The sequence below is a fragment of the Pteronotus mesoamericanus genome, unplaced genomic scaffold (genome assembly GCF_021234165.1).
Source record: "Pteronotus mesoamericanus isolate MK-2021 breed Mesoamerican mustached bat unplaced genomic scaffold, CSHL_Meso_final contig_65, whole genome shotgun sequence".
Classification (NCBI taxonomy): Eukaryota; Metazoa; Chordata; class Mammalia; order Chiroptera; family Mormoopidae; genus Pteronotus; species Pteronotus mesoamericanus.
Genome location: NW_026555228.1, coordinates 1679818 through 1699805, shown reverse-complemented (window position 1 = coordinate 1699805; position 19988 = coordinate 1679818).

Here is a 19988-nt window from a genome sequence, read left to right as displayed (position 1 = left end):
ATTGATCAGCACTGTATTCCTGCATCTTTCCTTGTGCTGAGGGATCTAGATGCTTACCTACTGGAAAAAAAGGAAGCACTAGGTGACACGTGACTTAACAAATACAAGAGCGAGTCAGCAACTCTGCCCCATCCCTACCAGGAGGATGAGTGTCAACTGTGGATAATGCCAGCCTGTCCCGCCTTGTCCTCGCTTTTACAGTATTTTACTCACCAACAATGGATGAACGTCGTAGGATGGAGAGTGGAGGGCAGCCTGGAGGCGGGAGGTGGTCTGGGCAAGGGGAGCCAGCAGGGCCCAAATTTTGATCTGCCCTGTCAGTGAGATAAAGAGGGGTATCAGTATTACGAAGAGCATTTATGTATTTCTGACCTTCCGATGCAATTTAACGTTCAACCGGGCTGACTCACACGAAAGCTTCAGTGTATTCCAAGAACTCTTTGGGAGTGTACCAAGTAGATTGTTCTAATTTACGAATCTTCAATCATGGCATCATTGTTACCACAGCTGCACGCGTTTCTGCAAGATTTATGTCCTCATTCGACATTTATTGATCCAGCATCAGGCAGTGTGGATTTAGAGCTTTCAAAATTCCTAGCAGAGTGTTGGTGGGAGCTGCGGCTCTGCAAGCTCCTTCGCCTACTTACCAAGTACTGTGGGTGCCTTTTTGGCCCACGGCGTGCACGGTGCGGGGTGGTAAGGGTGGCAGTCTCCTTAGCTCGTCCGCATCTTGGCTGTTGCTTCTACCGTTTACCCAAAACCGATGGGCTGGGACACCCATGTGTGTGGAGGCCCTTCCTACACCTAGAACCAAACCCCATAGACTCCTGTGGGCTCCATGACCTGGCCAGATGAGGCGCGCTGCACCCCGCAGCCCAGGGCGAGGGAGGCCGCCTGAGGAGCTGTGCTCCTGGCGGCACGGATGGGCCCGTAGCTGGTGTCACAAGGAGGCAGTGTGCGAAAGATGAGCCAGACTCAGTGAGAGAATGGGCATTTGTGCCTGGGAAGTTTTGAGGCACAGGGGCGAGCCTGGAAGAAGTGGGAGTTAGGAGAAAAGCAAAGAAACACTGCCCATCAGGACGGCAAAGGGGAACCCCCGTCAAGGAGGTGCTGTAAGAGGAGTGGCTTTTACAAAGAGGCCCGTGGGCTCAATGCTGCGCGTTGCGAGTTAGAGCGCACCAGGCAGCCTGTCTCAGCAGCAACAGAGTGCCAAGGCCCTGAGGGGACCAGGGAGCTCATTAGTATGTTGGAATCATGAAGTTTTTGTCCTGTGGCTGGCTTATGTCACTCAGCACTGTGTGCTTGCTCAAGGTCCCTCCGTGTCGTCACACAGGGCAGACTTTCCTTCTGTTTAAAGACTAGCATTTCAAATATATATCCATCCATTCACCTGCGGGCACTTGGGTTGTTTTTACACCTTGGCTATTGTGAAGAATTCCACAGTGCACATGGGAGCGCAAATACCTCTTTGAGACCCGATTTCAGTTCATTTGGATAAAACCCAGTAGTGGGATTGGTGGATCTAACCAATGGGCACAGAGTTTCAGTCAAGCAAGATGAATAAATTGTAGAGAGCTGCTGTAAAACATGGGACCTAAAGTTAACAGCACTGTGCACTTAAGATTTTAAGAGGGTGGATCTCATGTTAACTGTTATCATCACGGTAAAATAAAATTTAAAATTATATTGGAGCCTTATTGTGTGCTATGTATTTGAATACTTTATTGTCTTCATTTAACAGAGATAGAGGAGTGGAGGCTCAGAGAGGATGGTAATTTGCTGAGGGTCACACAGCTACATCCAGGACACAGAGCAGAATCAGACGCGGGGCTTTGTGACTCCAAAGTCTATGTTTGTGGCTGGCTTGAAATATTTAAATGGAGAGGCACCCTGGCAATGCACCGTGAAGAGTAAAGAAATAGGAAGCTTTGGGAGTGGCAGTGCATTAAAATGTTGGTGTGGGGATATATTGGCCCCTAAATTTCCAGGGAATTCTCATTTTCGCCCTCTTGTTTAATGGCTGCTGTGAGACTTTGTGGAAAACCATTTTCTTGTCTGTGTTTGCTGCTTCTGACAACCCTGTCTTCCAATGGAATCCACGCTTCATTTCCAACTTGGAGGCTCAAAAGAGATTTATGTTATTACACCTGAAAGTAGCGAGGACGGAACAGCGAGGACATTGGCATTCTGAGGTCTAGCCCTTCAGCCAAGGAACGAGAGAGAGTTATAAAAAAATGATCCCAGAACATGAATACTGAACGGACAGACATAAAGATGAATGTAGTTGTCAAGGCCATCTGTGTTTTTAGGGTAGATTTCCAAGCTAATTGCCCAGATGCAAGTTGCTCACATCTTTATCTGGCAGCGTGCTGAAGTTTCAGAGACACCAGAACACACTGCGCAGAAACCCATTCCGTGGCGGTGACCACCCTCTGCGTCTGGGTGCAGCTCTGAAAGCAGGCAGTGGTGTCTCAGCTGCTCTAATCCCTGGAGACTCATGCCCGGTTCTGATGGGCCAGCCTGAGCCCAAACCTCTCCAGCTGGGCTCCCAGGACCGGCAGCCTCCATATCCCCTGGGAGTTGGCCAGCCATGCAAAGCCTTCAGAGCTACTGAATCAGAGCCTCCGGAGGCAGAGCCCCAGGATGTGGGTTTGAACATGGTGCTGCTGCTCACGGAAGTTGGAGAACGGCCGCTCTGATCGCTCGGAGCCCCTGCTGTTTGGCGGTTGGAGACAGCGGCCTCTGCTGTACACAGTAATGGGCGCCTGTGAAGGACCCGAGGCCCCCACGCCTCCTGCAACCCTTCGTTTAGGTGTGCTCTGCACCCTGTGCGTGCCCTTTCAGCGAGGACACTCGGGGACACCTAGACCCTGCTCAGGAGAGATTGCTGTCCACAGCAGACCTCTCTCTCTTGACTGCACATAATTTCAGATTGAAACCTGGTCCAATTTAGGAACTCAACTTGCCCTCAGTTTTCTCAGTTCTATGTTCACCTGAGAACAAATAAACAAAAATCCCCCACTCCTGCATAGCGTTAATGAGCTCCAGGTGCCTCCTCTCCTGCTGCAGCTGATGCATTTATGAAGACCCATGTCCTGCCCTTTATTTCCCTGGGCCCTGTCCAACCAGACAGGGAATGCAGCTGCCTTTGCCACCCACATCACACAGGTCTTGGGTCAAGGTGCTGAGGCTGGGCTCTGAGGCACACCTGCCACCTTGGAGGCCGACCACTGGTGAACTTCGGAGGCAGGCGTCCATGGGTCTCAGGGACAGGCATCTGAGAGGATAGCCCTGGGATGTTGCTGGTGCAGGACATTATGTCCAAGGAGCAGCCTCCACCATGTGCTGGTGGTTATCTGCCAGCTGTGCTCTGACCTTGAACGAGCCTCTTGTGGGGAAACAAGGCTCCAGGAGTCTTGCTGCCTCGTACAATGGCAAGCGTACCTGCATGATGAGGGATGCATCTGGTACACACAGATCAAATAAATCGTGTCGTTTTCTGGGTCAGAAGAGAAGAGATTTCTTGGAAGCAGCGTATGCCACATACTGTTTTTGCTATCAGTATCTTATTTTAAAGCAACTTAAAAAATTTAAGCTGAGCAATGACATAAATAGTTAAGGGCACACAGGGGACTCATCCTAAGTATACAGCGGGATGTGCTTTATGCCTGCCTGCACCTCCGCAGCCAACACCAAGGTCCAGGGCCAGCTCATGGCCAGCACCCACCGTCCCCTTCTTGCCCCTGCTCCATCTCTGTCTAGGTCACAGGTCACCATCTGTTAGTGTCTCATGCCCGGGAGCCTTCGTGCCCGGGGGAGCAGACAGTGAGACCCCCTGTGGGTCTGCTTTCTCCCCATCACGTGGCACCCGGGATGCCCATCCATGCGGACGTGTGGACCACTGGCTCGTTCCTTTTCCTGGGGAGCACCTTCCATTTTTATCTTGAAGAGCAAAGGAGAGCAAAGTTATTGTAGATACAACATTTCTGCAGGAATGTTTTCAGTCTCCGTGAGGGGAAAAAAAGCCCAACAACACCACAGTGTGAGGACAGCCTAGAACTTGGGGGAGTCTGGTGATCTGGAGGGACAGTTCCCTGTATCTGGTGACATTGCTGCAGGGCACAGCAGGTTCATTTGTGAGTCTGTTGTGTGGGCCAAAAAGTCTGTTTAGTTTTTAGCCATAAAATACAAGACACATTTTTTGCTTTCACCAGTAACATTATTGACTTGGATATTCTGAGTACGTCGGTTGTCTCCTGCTATTGGCTTCTAGTGGGTAGAGGCCAGGGGTGCTGCTAAACATCTTCCAATGCATAACAGCCCCACAGCAAAGTGTCCATCTGGCCAAAGTGTCAATAGTATAAGAAACTTTGCAAACCACTTTGACACATTCAGTCAGTCACGGCGACTTATCTATACATGGCACATATCTTTTTTTGCATTTCAGTTGCATTTTTACCTTTCTTGAAATAATAAAGCATAATCTACCACAAATGTGTGTTTTCTTCCATCTTCAATATTAAAATGGATGCCCCCAAATTCACCAATTTTGATGTTTCTTTTTCCTTTAAAAATTTTAAAAAATATTTTATTCATTCATTTTTAGAGAGGGGAAGAGAGGGAGAGAAACACCCATATGTGGTTGCATTTCCCATACCCCCTGCTGGGGACCTGGCCTGCAACCCAGGCAAGTGCCCTAAACTGGGAATTGAACCGGTGACCCTTTGGTTCACAGGCCAGTGTTCAAGCCACTGAGCCACACCAGCCAGGTGACATTTCTTTGAAATGCACTTCAGTAGGACAGCTGTCACCATACAATCTAACAAAATTGTTTCCAATGAAGGTAAAGACAACTAAGCACTACTAGAGCCATTGTACCAAAGAAACGAAGTGAACTTTTTGGCCAGCCCAATAAAAGCAAAGGTGAAACTAACCAGCCTTTACTCATTAAACAATAGGGTAAGAAAAGAGAGTGATCCTTTTCCAGGATCAGCCACGCAAGGTTAGAGGAAGCTGAGAAGGCAACAGGGGGAAAGCAAATACGTGAAACTGGTTTTTCCCCTCTGGCCCCAACTGTTGCCTGGTTCCTAGAATTTATGGCTCTGCCTTTACACGTTTCATCAGCCCCAGGATGGCTCCCCCAGAAGCAGCTGACACCCTCCTCCTCTGTGACTCAGCCCCAGGGCGGCTGTACCTGCACGGAAAGGTACGCGCGAAGGCTTGCACGCTGCGCCCCGGGAATGGCATGCCATCGGCAGTCAGTCATGCAGAACTTTCGGATCCTTCACGTCCCTGTTTGCTTTTGCTGGCAAGGTTAACCAAGAGCAAGAAAAACGCTTTGAAGTCTTTTGTTTAGAGAATAGGAATGAGGAATTCATGGACTTCGAGTTGGAAAGGACTTCAGAGGCTTCCGCCTCCCACCCAGGGGAAGAATTCCCTTCCACGGCCACTCTTGGCCCTCAGGCTTGGCTCCGGGTCCCGACGCCCCAGCGTGCCCGGGGTCAGCGCTTTCAGGGGTCAGCGCTCTGTTTGGCCGCTCTGGTCCTTGGGAAGATTTTTCTTCACCCCTGTAATGTCACCCTTTTTCCCTCCAGTTTTCCTCTCTGAGCCAGGCCATGAGAGCAGCCACGCAATGTGCAGGGGAGGAGTCAGTTTTTATCTTGTTTAAAGCGCTAATAACTTAGGTCTCTTTTTAAAACACTCTGACCTATTTTATCTAAATACCAAGTCTGAGTCGAATTTTTCCCTGCAGGTAACCTTTCAGAATTGGCTGAAAACCAATTCAATATTTGTGACTGTGAATAAAGCTAAGGGACAATCTGTCAAACTACCCAGTGATAAGTATATTGTTAATATCCAGAGCTTGCCATAGAAATGTGCAAATCTTCCAATCATCAATGGTTGTTTATAAGACTCTCCATTCGTGCAATTCATGTTTGGAAAAGAGAGGATTCCAGAGACTTACTGTGGAAGGTCTGTTATTCAATAAAGCAACAGAAGACACCGTGACGTGGTCCATGCTGGTAAATACATAACACATTTCCCCGATGTAAACATGGCAGCAGCACATCCAGTTCAGCTGGTGAGGAGTCTCAGAGTCCACTGGCCTTCATTTCACAAAGGACACAATACGCCTTTGCCCACCTGGGCTGGGTCTATACCAAGCGCTTAATGAACTGTTATGACTACATCGAGGACAGTGCGGCAGGATGGGCCAACTTTTGCCCCATTGGAAAGCCAATGAGGCATTCAAGAGAGAGCCTACGGAGGCCCTGGAGGTGTCCTGCACTTTATGACAGTGAGCCGTCAACTTCAGCATCATCCGTGACTCTAAGCCGTGTCCCTGTTCCTCATTCTGAGTGACATCTGCCACGGGGACAAGTCTGGGAAGATTACGCAGGGAAGAGAAAAGGCAAATTTAGGGCTTTCCTATCGAAGAATGGGCTTGAAAGAAGAGGCTGTTCTCCACCTTATGAAGGGATCCTTCCTTGACATGAAAGGTTCTGGTGGCAGAACAGAAGGCAGAGAAATTATATGACTCGTCAGTTCATAGAAGCTTCCACCCGGTTCCCCTAGAACACTAGCTCCGGGGAAGCCAGCAGCATGTGGGAAGACTGACCACTCTGGAGCTGCCATGTTGTGAGGAATCCCAAGCTAAGCTGTGGAGAGGCCCTTCCACAGTGAGGCCCAATCAGCCCGCAGGGCTCCGGCCTTCCAGCTAACAAGGGAGACTGGAGGGGACCCTGCCCAGCTGAGCCTGCAGATGACCTTCCCTCCAAGCCACAGCTTGGCTAGAACCACACGGGAGACCCCAAAACCGTCCAGTGGTGCCTGGTTTAACTCCAAACCTGTAAAGAATAACAACAACACATTTAAAAAACAATAAGTTCTGATATTAATATGTAGATTTGGTGTTATTGTTATGTGGCCATAAACCCTCATAACAGTGTGCATTTTAGAGGGTGAGGTATTTAAGTATGTTTATTAAGTGTTCACTCCTTTAACATTCATAGGAGTGAGTATTGCTTAATGTTCTCTCAAATTATTTTACATTTCTTGTTTTAAGATCCTTAAAAAGTCATTCCCTGTGTGGTCTGTGTGCTTTGCTTTTGGTGTATCCTTTTATGTTAGAAAGTGTGTATTTTTGTTTTAATGGTTACCTTTATAGAATACATTTAATGCTTTGTTTCTTTGTACATCATTTACTATTTTAATATTCCAAGCAATGAAAAAATAGCAAGCTTCTCTTTCTGCCCCTTCTCTTTCTTCTACCATGTGGTTTGAGCCAATAATCCGATGTGATCTATTAGTGTTTCACTCCGTACTTTCCTAAATGACTCTATGGCAGTGCCTTGCGCATTAGAATGACTTGCCGTTTTTGCACAGCGAGCCTGCGAAGGCAGAACCCGGCTCCTCACGGTCGGGGCACTCTGCCGCAGGTTTCTCCTGGGGGCGCTGTCATGCGATAGCAGTGGCGTTCCCACCCTGAGCCCTTCTCTGAAGAAGTTTTCCTGCCCGGCTTGCTGGTTCTTACACCTCTTTGATCTAAACGTGTACATCAAACAACACTCGGGTTTTTTAATGAATATGGTTTCTGGTGTCCATTTCAATAACAATATTGGAAAGGCCCGAAAGCTACCCGTGAAGTGTGAGTTCCTGATTGTGCTAAGTAGCAACCTCCAGTGTATGCATTAAAGTGTGACACTCGGATACGTACGTTGTACTGTCTCATATTGAACTATTTTGAAAGCAAATTACTCTTGGGCCATGGAACTTGCCACCCTCGGAGTACTTAACATGTTCCTTAGTTTACCATGTTATGGCTTCCATACAAAGTCATCATATTTCCTGACATGGGAGACATGGGAGTAAATTGGGGGAGACATGGGAGTAAATTGGGGGAGACATGGGAGTAAATTGGGGGAGGTTCTTTAGTATGAGGTTCCAGTAGTGCTGGGCACATATCTTCTCGTGGAAGGTTATTAGTGGTAGACTCTCCTGAAGTTCAAAAATTCTAGGAGAAAAAGAAGGGGTTGGGGGTGGGGAAGAAAGTAGGTGTGAATATTTAAGTAGCTCTCACTGGTGAATTTCTTGAGTCTAGTTCTACTTGCGCTTACTCTTTTGTTGAACATCCTCACCGGCTTTTCCTGGAAGGTGAGCCCATTAGCAGATTATTTGCACACTTCCTTTTATCCTAATGAGGAAATTTCGTTGGGTCTGTTTTCAGCAGACAAAAAAGGTTGGCCTCTCAACAACCTCAGGAGCTTTGGGGTAATGATTGACAATGAGCAGAAACGATAGATGTTATAGACACTGGGGTTGGTCATTCAAAAATGCAAATCAAAGAGGAGTGGGCTTGGGTGAGGCAGTCCTTCTCCTAAAATAAAGTACTATTGCTTTTGGAAATAGTGGTAGAAAGATAAGTCCTGGGCAAGAATATTCTAGAGTGTTGGGCTTATCCAGAAAACAGGTTGTTTAGGCAGATATGGGAGGACATTTGTAGCCAAGGCTTTAACTCTTCGTTTGCAAATGTTAACGGACAATCTCAGTTACTTAGTCTGCTGCATGGTAAGCAGACACCCCAGCTTTGAAAAATGACCCTGGGTACTCCCCAGAATAAGCTTCCTGAAACTGGGATGATTGTGTGATATGACTTCATTAACTTTTCATTCATTTGCTTTATGTGATTAAAAGTATCGGGGTGACATTGGTTCTTAGGGTCATATACGTTTCAGGTGTACTTTTCTAAGGTACGTGACCTCTGTATCACATTGTGTGCCCACCACCCAAAATGAACTCACCTTCCATCACCGCATGATTGGCCCCCACTTAATTTACCTGAATAGAAATCACCTGGTTAGGACGAGCTACGTTTCAAGACTCTTTTTTTCAGACCACAAATTCTCTAAGAAATCTTTGCAAAGCCACTTCAGGGCCCTTCATGCCCTGACGGACCCCTGGTGTTTGGAGTTTCATGCGTTCCTGTGTCACCCACCCGGAGTAGTGTGTCAGCTCCTGGGGGTGATGTCTTCACCTGCCGTGGCTTTTTCAGGATTGCATACGTCCACTTTTGTGATCTCAAGAAAAATCATAGATGACTTAGTAAGTCAACAATGTAGCTTTCAAGGTGACGAAACAAGAAGGATGTCATGCCACTTGTGCAGGCTGTACAGCTGTGAGCCTCCTGCAACGGTCCTTTCTGTGGGACAGAGCCAGTTCAGCTGGTAATTTTACATACCGTTCAACCTAAATGGTTCGTGATGGAACCAGGAGGGACACGTGACGTGTGTGTGGACCCCATGTGTTGCAGAGAACCTCTACAAAGTCCTCTCAACCTGGAATGTTTGCACGGACCCAGTTATGAAGAATATACGGACTCACTGACAGCTTAACAGAAAACTCAACAGCCAGCAAGTGGCATCCTATTTCCATGACATGTTGAGTCTCAGAAAGGCCCATTTGGAAGAAAAAAGATCTGCATTCCAAAGTATTGTTTCAAGTTGACCTTTTTATAGCTATGGAATATGATGACATGCGTACTCTGCAAATTTTATGACTTTTGTTCCTCTGTTAGGTTTATTGGGGCCGCTACTTTCTTGCCCCAATGTATCGTGACTATCATGGAAATAATTTTGTAATGTTTAATTTAGAATCAGAGTTGCATAGGTGGGTCTGTAAATGTGTCTGGAGGCCAAGAACTCTTCTGATGTCAAGCATGACTGTGTTGCATAGAGTCACTTGGGAGAACCAAGACGTGGAGAAAGAGGGTGATAGCACATCGTTTCCGTAAAACTGGGGTTATGTCTGTACATCTTGGTCTAGAAACCCTACGGGTATCTTGTGGTTACCTTAAATGGCTCTGTCCTGGAGCTTGAACCGTTCGTTCACGGGTTATTTGAGGGATGATTGTGGGGGACGATGCCCCCGGCCGAAGAGCCAGACTGACCGTTTGATGTCGTACTCATCCATTTGACTCTCACTCAGAGACTAGAATGAAATGAAATGAAATTGCCTTGACTAAGCTTCCCAAGAGGAGCTTTCCCTTTTGAATCAGCAATCGCAGGTCAAAGAGACAAGAGTATTAAAAATGCAGGTCAGGGATGAGTGATTTAGTGTGAAACTGAATTTGAATCAATGGCTTCAGTTGCCAGATGGATAATGGGACCTTGCTGATTAGGTTTGCCCTCTAAACAGAGTGACTGTATGTCACAGTTTGTTTTTCCAAACCCTTGATCGTGTCTGTGCAATTAGGCGTTTGTTCTAATGGTGTAACCTAGTTTTTAAATGACAGAGGATTACTCTTTGCATTTTATTGGTGGCTATTGCTGAAGATACTTGGAGGCTAGGCTGGCTCCTAACTTTCTATGCCTACTTCTCTAGATTTAAAAATACACATTTTAACCTATTAGGAAGGCCAAGTTTCTCCTTAATTCATAGTGTATTGATTAGCTTATGACTCTTGATAAATTATTTTTTATGACTCAGTTTTAGCTCTACCATTTTCTTATTATTGACACCTCTTAACATTTTATTGGTTATCCTATATTTAAAACAAACTTCTTTAATTATTTACAATCTACCTACAAATAATATGCTACCATTTCAAGTGTTATGGAGACTTTATAAAAGTATCTTTCCTCCCTCCTGCCCTCTGTGCTATTCGGCAATACCTGTTACTTTAATAGATATTATTAGCACATAATACATTGCTTCTGTTTTTTTTTTTTTTGCTTTAGAAAATCAACAGTATTTTAGAGCAATTAAAAAGAAGAAAAATATCTTCTATATTTACCTTTAATATATCCATTTATGGAAATCTTTATTTCTTTGTTTAGAACCAGTCTGCTGTCTGTTAACATAGTCCTTTTATCCAAACAACGTTAAAAAATGTTTCTTGTACCTCAGGTCTGCTGGTAATGAATTTTCTTGGTTTTTATTTGTCTAAAAGAGTTTTTATTTGCCTTTTCTTTTGACAAATGTTTTCTCTGGGTATGGAATCTGGATAGACCATTTTTCTTTCCTTTTCTCCCCCCAGCACTTTAAGGGTGCCCCTGTAGTGTCTTGTGGCTTCCCTATCTTCTGATAAGAAGTCTGCTATAATTTTTACCTTTATTTTTCTGTGTAATTACATAGCACATCTTTCCCTTCCTCTGGTGTGTGTGCACACGCGTGTGTGTGTTTATGTGTCTGTTGTTGACCTGCTTGGCACATTTATTGGAACCGTGGTTTCATATTGTCTATTGTTTTTTGAACATTGTCAGCCACCCTATATATTTTCAAAATTTATTTTGCCATGTTTTGTCTCTCTTCTTATTCAAGGAATCTAGTCACTCCTCTTAGATTATTAATATTGTTCCACAGCTGTTGGTTTTGTTTTTCTCCATTGCTTTTTCTCTTAGTATTTCAGTTTGGGTAATTTCTCTTGACCTATGTTCAAGTTTACTTAGTCTTGTCTTGGCCGTACTGAGCCTACGGATCAGCCTGTCGAAGGCATTCTTTATGTCTGTCACCGAGGAACCAGTCAAATTAAAAACAATTTGAGCATTTTCATATGCTTTCTAAGAGTTTTCATAACTATGCCAGAATTTTCCTTCCCTTCATGCATGTTTTCACATGTTACACTAGTACCTTTAATGTATTATTTATATTTATAGGGTATGGCAAAAGTAGGTATGCAGTTTTTTATCTGGAGAATAATTAATAAATGATAGTACAAGAATAAATTCTGTTTGTCATAGTCACAACTGTATCCCTACTTTTGCCCCACCCTGCATTCTTTGGCTTATAGTTACAACTCATGATTATCTCTGTCTGCTTATGCTGACTGCTTTTTCTTTTGAGGTTTTTTCCTCACTCTTTTTGTGTGATGCATACACACACACACACACTCTTTTTAATTGGATGCTAGTTACAAAGTGTAGGAAAGTAGGGAGGGAGATAACCCATATTTATGCTGGGAGATGACACGCCTCTTTTGACGCTAGGCCATTCGCGTGTGGTTTGTGTCAGGAGGTGAGCTGGGTTTTTATTCTAAGTTGATGTGGTGCTGTAACTTCAGTGCACCCGGGGCTTCATGTTCCTCTAGCAATATCTTTTGCTTAAGCCTGAGGCTGGTTTGCTGGGGGGTTTTTCTCCAGGGCCCTGCTGCGCCCTCAATGTCAGACCTCACTTGGGTGCCTGCACCTCAGAGGACGGGGGTTGCTCTCCTCGCTTTGTCCATCCTTAATTCTACTAACCGCATGCTCTGGAGGATTTATTTTGCTAAATGTAGGAGGACATTCAAACAGGCATCAGGCACAGTGCCTGCCTTGTGGCAGTTGATCAGCCACAGAGGAAAGATGAAACCGAACAGCGGGCCATACACACAGGGTGTGGGGTCAGCCCCGGGCTGGGGAGGAAGGGAATGACCATAGGAAGGAAGTCTCTCACTCAGCTTGCTCGTGCACGGCCTCTTTTTGTTTATTGTCTTCAGCAAAATGTTTGATGTTTTTTAGTTCGATCCTTAAATAAGTCTGCAAAAGTGCATCCCAAGGCCGCGAGGTACCCCAGTGTGTGAGCAGGCTTTGAGCTCCATGAGGCTCCTCTGTGAGCCTGACAGGTGGGTTGTCCTCGGGGGCGTGAGGAAGTGTGGCAGGGCCCCCGAGAACCCACGCAATAAGCAGCTCCTCCCTCCCCAGCCCTTTATCTGCAGTTCTGCTGACGCCGCCGAGTGGTTTGCGGCAGCCTTACCGGACTAAACCGTAAAACTGGCCGTGCCTAGAGAGTCACTTGGACAGCTTGTCAAAGGCAAATGTTGCATTAATTGCTAGAGATAATTCACAACTGACAAAAAATACACTTCCTTTGACAGAAATGTCACACTAGTGGAGCTGCCCGGACCGCTCTTGCTCCCAAGAGACGTCGGGGACGCTCGGAAGACAGGTTGGCGAAGCCCTGCGCACCAAATGCTGATGATTTCTGCTGTGTGTGTGGCCAGATGGAGGCGGGACAGGCGCAGAGGAAAGCTTCTCTGGTTTGGATACTGTACTGCTTGTCTCGACACTTAGGTCACAAGTCCTTTCCCTGAGATGGATGCACCCTAGATATGCAGGGGCAGGCGAGTAGATTTGCGATTTCCTGCTTGGGTCATTTGACAATGGGAGACTTACTAAAAGAAACCCATTAATCTTATTTTGGTCTAGTGCTTATCCTCTACAACCCATATTAACTGTCTGTGTTTTATCTGATTTTACAGATTGGTTTGTTTCTGCTAGTAGGCGACAGTTGCTTCTTTTCCCACTACGTGTAAAAAGGAAAATGAGCAAACTTGGACAGTTTTGTCTGAGGCATCTTCTTGCATGATAGGACAGTGCATGAGAAATGGCAGCTGCGTCCTTAGGGGACCTTCCCTGCTATTCCTGTCGGGCCCTTACCAGAAAGTATTTCTGATGGGAGTTTGCATGATTAATCCCATCAGGAGGTTTCTTCTAGCAGAAATTTACATTCGTACTTACAGATATAGCAGCAATAATATTATCTGCGGAACTGGAGCCAAACTTCTCTCTCATTCCCTCTGTTAAATGGAAATTAAACAGGACGAAGGTATGAAGGCAAAAGAGACTGTGATTACACTCCCAGTGTGTCAGGGATATTTTCAGAAAGTTGGGTTACAGTTTAGCTGACTAGGGGAGATTTGTAGCTTCACATTTGGAAGTTCTAGTTTTTAAATGTTGGAGGTTTACTATATCCAGTTAATTACTTACTCTTGCTTAGATTAAAAAATACTCCTCAGTTATTAGTGGCTTAGCCAAATAGCTATTGCTAATTAAATTCTAATTCTCAGGTAATACTATGCCCTGAGTATTTTTAATTTTGTTTTCCTGTACCTGAAGCTATTTAGCTGTGATCTTGTTTTGGTGAGTCATCTAACCCCTCTTGTTTCTTCATTTACAAATATCCTTTCTTGTACATAGGGCAGACATCACTGAAAATCGCAGGTCAAAGGTTAACTTTTATATTGTAAAAGAGACAAACGGTGTTTTGAGAACGAATAAGAAACGTGTTCAATGCATTTTACAGGACAAAGTTTTGCACGTCTATTATTTTGGAACAAAGAGAGTCCGGACTGACATCAGCACCCTGGCTTCACTTGCCTCATTTCTACTGCTGCTCCAGCTCTCATGGGCACGCAAGGGAGGGCTGGCGATGCGTTTTGGAAGTGCATCCCAGACACTGACCCTAGAATCACTTTAACACGTTCATGCTTGGTTATAGATGGATTCAGTGGGCTATGGGGTAGCTGAGGGACCACTTCCGTTGAGATTTTAATGAGCTGAGATGTGATTTATGAGGATGCACTGAAAAGTTCATCCATGCACAATGCCGCGATGGAGCTGAGCAAAGACCCACGTTAAGCGGGCTGTATCGTCAAATGCCAAGGTGACACATTTGCAGCATTTTGGTGTTGTGTTTTCTTAAAACTGATAACAAGAGAGCAGGACCATACCAAAGAGCCCCTCCAGGCCATACTAGACCCCACCATCACAAAAGTGACAGGCAAGGCAAATGAGCATTGCAGTTATAGCCTCTGTCTGACCAAGGAAAGCATGTATAGCAATTATTCGGGGCTGGAATGAAGTTGGGATTCCAAATGCTGAGTTTGTGTCTGCATTATATTCATACTGCATCTACATGTCCCTTGCTGTGTGTTGTGGGTTTAATTGTGTCCTACTCCCCACCCCACACAAAATTATATGTTGAAGCCCTAAGCTTCTGGTTTCTCTGCATGTGACCTTTGTTGGACATTGAGTCTTTACAGAAGTGATTGGGTTAAAATTAGGTCCTCGGGGTAGGCCTAATGCCATAGGCTGGGGGTCCTTATAAAAAGGAGAAGTTGGGACAAAGTGACACTCACGGAAGGAAGACGGCCGCCTGCGAGACGGAGAGGATGGCTGGAACTGACGCGTCCCTCGCGGCAGGCCCCCAGACCGAGAGACAGGAGGTTTCTGTGATCGGGCCCCTACTCCCTGTGGTGGTGTGATGGCCGCGCGGGCGCGCTCTCGTCATGGTCAAGTCTCGCCTTCCCACGGAGAGCCGACGAGGCGGTGGGTTTTCCGGGCCCTTCCCTCACCTGGCCTGCGAGTAGGGAGCGGCTCTGCGATGATAGGTGGGACACATGAACGGAAAGTGTGTTGCTGCAGAGCAAACGACGCCAGCACAGCAGTGCACAATGACACACGTTTATTATACGTTCCTCCTCTCTCCACGCCCACGGTCAGGAATCCAGGAGCATCTCAGCGAGGTCTCTGGCTCTGAGCGTCAGACAGGCTGCAGTGGGCGAGGGACGGCGGCGTCTGCCGGCCTGACTGGAGGAGGACCAGCTTCCATGCTCAGTCACGTGGCTGGTGGCAGGACCGAGTTCCTTTATTTCCAGGCTTCTCTTCTTGTCCTTGAAGATCAGCCACCCGTCTGTTGCTTTGAGGTCAGGGGCTGTGTGGTTCATCGAAGCACCCACGATGCCTAGGAACTTAGTCCTTATTTAATAACCGTATTTGTAGAGATAAAAGGACATAGTGTCCCATGGGAAGGGCTTGGCCGTGGATAGGGACTTCGAAGTCAATTGTGTACGCATAGAAGGACGTTCTTGCACGTGCTGGCATTGACTCAGGAGACGGTGTACACCTTCAAGAGAAGGGGGTTCTGATCGTAAACAACATCGCCATTCACCAAGAAGGTGGGGCAGGGCCGGGGAAGGGGACAGAGATGCTCTCTGCAGGGATGGAGCAGGGCCAGCAGTACTGAAGGCACGCCATGGCGACGACGAGGACAAATGCTCAAGGAAGAAGGATGCTCAACCGTATAAAGTGGCTTTCGATGAGGCTGAAATCCAGGGAGGTCTCAGGGCTTCTCAGAGCTCCCGGTGGTGTTGTCTGTGAAAAACTGTGCTTGACTTACACAGTGACCAGCAGGTGATCTGGTGACCTGCGGCAGTGTGGGGAATGAGCAACCAAGATCCCCGTGTGAAGGGTAAGGGAGGGTCCTTCAAGGATTTTCTCAGGAAGAAGAAATCCACGTCTTCTCTGATGGGCAGTGATACCCTACAGCTGTGGCCATGTCCGAAGGCTCCTTGTTTCCTCACAATGCCCCTCAGGTGGTCCACTCTCCGTAGGACTCCACGCCGTCCCTTCAGTTGTCATGGGATGAATAAATGACCCAGGGAGCAAAATAAATATGATTATAGGACTGAAGCCTAAATGCAAATAACCAGTTAAAAGACTCGTTCAAAATTAGATCAGAGGCCCTTTCAGGGAGCATAGCTTGGGTGTCCAGCTGGGGCCAGGACCAGAGCAAGGCAAGCGGGGCATCCACCCCAAGCACTAGCTCGCCCTGTCCTTGTACAAGTCAACCAATTGCGGTGTTTTTCTTCGAGATGCCCGGGTTGCATATCAGTGGGGAGAGTTGACATTTTACAAGTTTTTCAGCAATATATTTCTCTCTTTAGTATTCTGTGTCCTCTGAGTGCCAAATCAAATATTTATTTCATGTTCTTTCATTTTTTTTTATTATCAGAAGATAAACTTTATGACTGAGAGTTCTTTCCAGAGGAGAGCCACCACAGAACTAAGCAGCACTTTTAGTGTGTCTGTGTCAGGAAGCAAGGCCCTGTTTTCTCCAACTAGCTGACGATGAGCTGCTTTTGTTCAGCTGTATCATGTGTAATTTAGAGTTTTTAGCCTATCTTGGGAGGATGAAATGTTCCACCGTGTGCAGAGTGGGCTTGCTCCTGAGAGAGAAATTTAGAAGACTGTTTGTTCAATTTCCTGATAAAGGCTATGTTTCCATGAGGGGAGGAAAGGTCGACTATTTGAAAAATCTGTGCGGTGTAACGTTAGAGTTGCGTCAGCGCTCTGGCATGCTTCATTTTCCTCCAAGCCCCAAGTTTGCTTCGATTACTGTAAAAACAAGCAGCGGCTTGCGGAGGTTTTCAAGACTTTCAAAACCTGAGGGAAGAGAATCTACTTTTCCTGGCAAATGTAGGCATTGCCACGCTGATTTTGATCATGAAGAGAGAAATAATGTTGGAGAAGTGGTTTCAGCCCAAAACATCAACAACACAACTCCTATTACAGAAAAAACACCATGACAATTTTCTGTCCTTAAAAACACTGCTTGCAGGTCAGCGCAAATGGCTTGAAAGAACTTTCAGACGTGAGAGCTCCCCCCTCCTTTGTTTAAACACTTAAAGATGCTCTGTTACACCCTAGCAATGTCTTTTTATTTGTATCATGATGATGCTATTCTTGACCTGTCACGTGGTTGCATACAAACATGGAGGAGTCTTCTGCAAATTTGGAATTATTGGTGTATTCATAGAGCCAAGCTGTTCATAAATGGAGGTGGGGAGCAAGGGGTCCCTGGATGGGGGGCAGGCATTTGAAAGAGAGACCCGATGGGAAAACCATCGGTTCTTGGAGAAAACTGGTCCCAACTGTGGGCATTATTCGCCCAGTGGATCTGGCTCTCCGAGGAGGTCCGGTGGAGCCACAATAGAGAAACTAAGGTGTGAACGTAAGTAGGAAAGGTGTGGGGCGAGAGGGGATGGCACAGAGGAGGTGTCTGTGCTCTGTAAGGACCGGGGAGGCCCGCAAGCACACGGCTGTTCGGCCAAGGACACCTGGCAGGCTCTGCGGGTTCTGTGGTCATTGACTTCCTGCCCCAGCTATTTTTAGCTCCTGCATCAAAAGTCAGAGAATTACCTCGCGGCTCCATTTAGTTGTCATCATTGTCTTGCCTCTTCTGAACTGGATGAAAAGATGCACTGGCCAAGAGGCTTAAGAATTGAAAGGCATCAGCAGTCTGGCAGTGATGCTGTTTGGTACACAAGGCACATCCGTGGAAGAGAAGGCCGTGATTAAAGCCGGAGAGGCCTCTCGGCAGGTGAGAGCGGGGTGGAGAGGACAGTGGGAGCAAACGCGTGCGAAGGGACAGATTAGGAGAGGCCGGGAAGCAGCCTGCAGCACGGAGACAGCGCAGGATGAGGACAGGCTGACCCCAGGGAGCTGAGGGCTCAGGGTAGTGAAATATTTGAACGCTTGGCTGGTAGACCTCACAGCTCAGTAGGTCCTGAGCCGCTGCGTCTCCTCAGTTGTGACAACATCCCTTTCTACATCCTAGAAAAACCCACTGCATTCCTGTACCCCTGGACCCTGCATGCTCTGCCCCAAGGTGGGAAGCGGATGTTAAAGACGGCCCGATGACCCGCGTCTCCTGAGGGTCCGAGCCTGTGGGTCCCATGCTTCCGAGTGTGGGCTGTGACTCACAAAAAAATAGCACATGGCGAAGTGGATGCCACTTCCGTGGTCGGGTCCCAGAAGACTGACTCCATGTCGCTGTGTTGGGGAAGCCAGCTGCCGTGCCCTGCTCTCAGCTGTGTGGCGGCATCGGCATGGCGCAGAGGTGAGGCAGTCTCCTGGCAGCGGCCTCGGATCCGGGGAAGCCACGCCCACTCACCAGCTCTCAGTTCCCACGCCCTGGAGAAATCAAGGACAGAAGGGGTCACCTGGCACTGAGCGGTGTGCCCTGGCAGTGGGACGAGGACGTGGGGAAAGTCACTCCGTCCTTCCCCCGCCCCTCCTTGGCGTCTCATCTTGTTTTGCTCTCCAGGTCGGTTCCCTGCCGGACTCCAGGCCTTCCGCAACGGTGCTGTCTTCCATGAGTGCAGGTCAAGTTCCATGTTCGCGCTGGGGAAGTTTGTAGAAAATACCTACACTGCCATTTTGGGTGACATCATTCTCTCCTGCTTTTCTTCTCAGCCTTGATGAGTTTACATTTCTGGTTTTCTCTTGACCAGTTGTACTTGATTATAGCAAGGTCTGCTTGTGTGATGTCCTAACCAGGAATGAGCACATTTTCTTTCTTCCTTTCTTCCTTTCCTTTCCTTTCCTTTCCTTTCCTTCCCTTCCCTTCCCTTTCCTTCCCTCCCCTCCCCTCCCCTCCTCCTCCCCTCCCCTCCCCTCCCCTCCCCTCCCCTCCCCTCCCCTCCCCTCCCTTCCGTAAAAGGCTGGATAGTGCACATTTCCCACTCTGTGGGCCACACAGCATCCGTCCCAGGTGCTCAGCCCTGCCCTTGTAACATGGACATAGCCACATTTGCAGCAAGCAGAGGACCGAGTATGGCCATCCACCAGGAAAGCCACAGTGATGAAAACGAGGGCTGGCCCGGCGTGGGCCCTTGGGCTGTGGCCTGCTGACCCCCACCTCAGTCTGCGGCCCCCTCTCCGGCCTGGCTGGCCCCTGCCCAGCGCACCCTTAGGGGAGGACGTGGGTGAAAGCGCGTTACAGCTGTTGATTTCTGACACAGTTACCAGGGCCAGCACGGAGAAAGGGCCCACGGGAGGCGCATCGGAGTTCACGGTGTGCTCTGTGACTCTGTAGCTGTGTGCCCTGTGTGCAAGTATTAATCTGTCCCTGTGTACTCATTGGGGTGCTGTTGCCAATCACAGATGGTATTTTTTTCCGGTGTGTTTTCGGGGGAAGGAGCCAGGCAGGCACCCAAGGGGTAGGTTTGCTGCGCACTGTTCGGTCTTCCCAGGAAACGAAAAGCCAGGGTAGAACAGAAGGTGAAGCAGAGAACATCTCGTGGTGGAAAGGAGGGGCGCTGCTGAGTGGGTGTTCGGATCTGCCGCCGGAGCCCCAGCAGCCTCTTTGGAAAGCGGTTGGTTAGAACCATTTGAGGAGAAGGTCCCGGGGTTTCTCCAGTCCGGGCCTTGCCCTGGCCTTTGCTTAGCCGTTGTTTGCCTGTTCACAGAGGGCTTCGTGGCATGGTTCTCTGTGCTGCGGTTCGAAACGACTGCACTGTCCTGGACCATCGGTAGCCAGGCTTCCTGCCCCATCGGAGAACCGGGAGCCGTATTGAGCCGCATAGCACGTCCCCGGCAGCATCGGCCCTCCTGGAGGGTCTGCATTATTCCCTGGCGCCTGTGGAGTTCGCAGCGTGATCTCTAGTTACC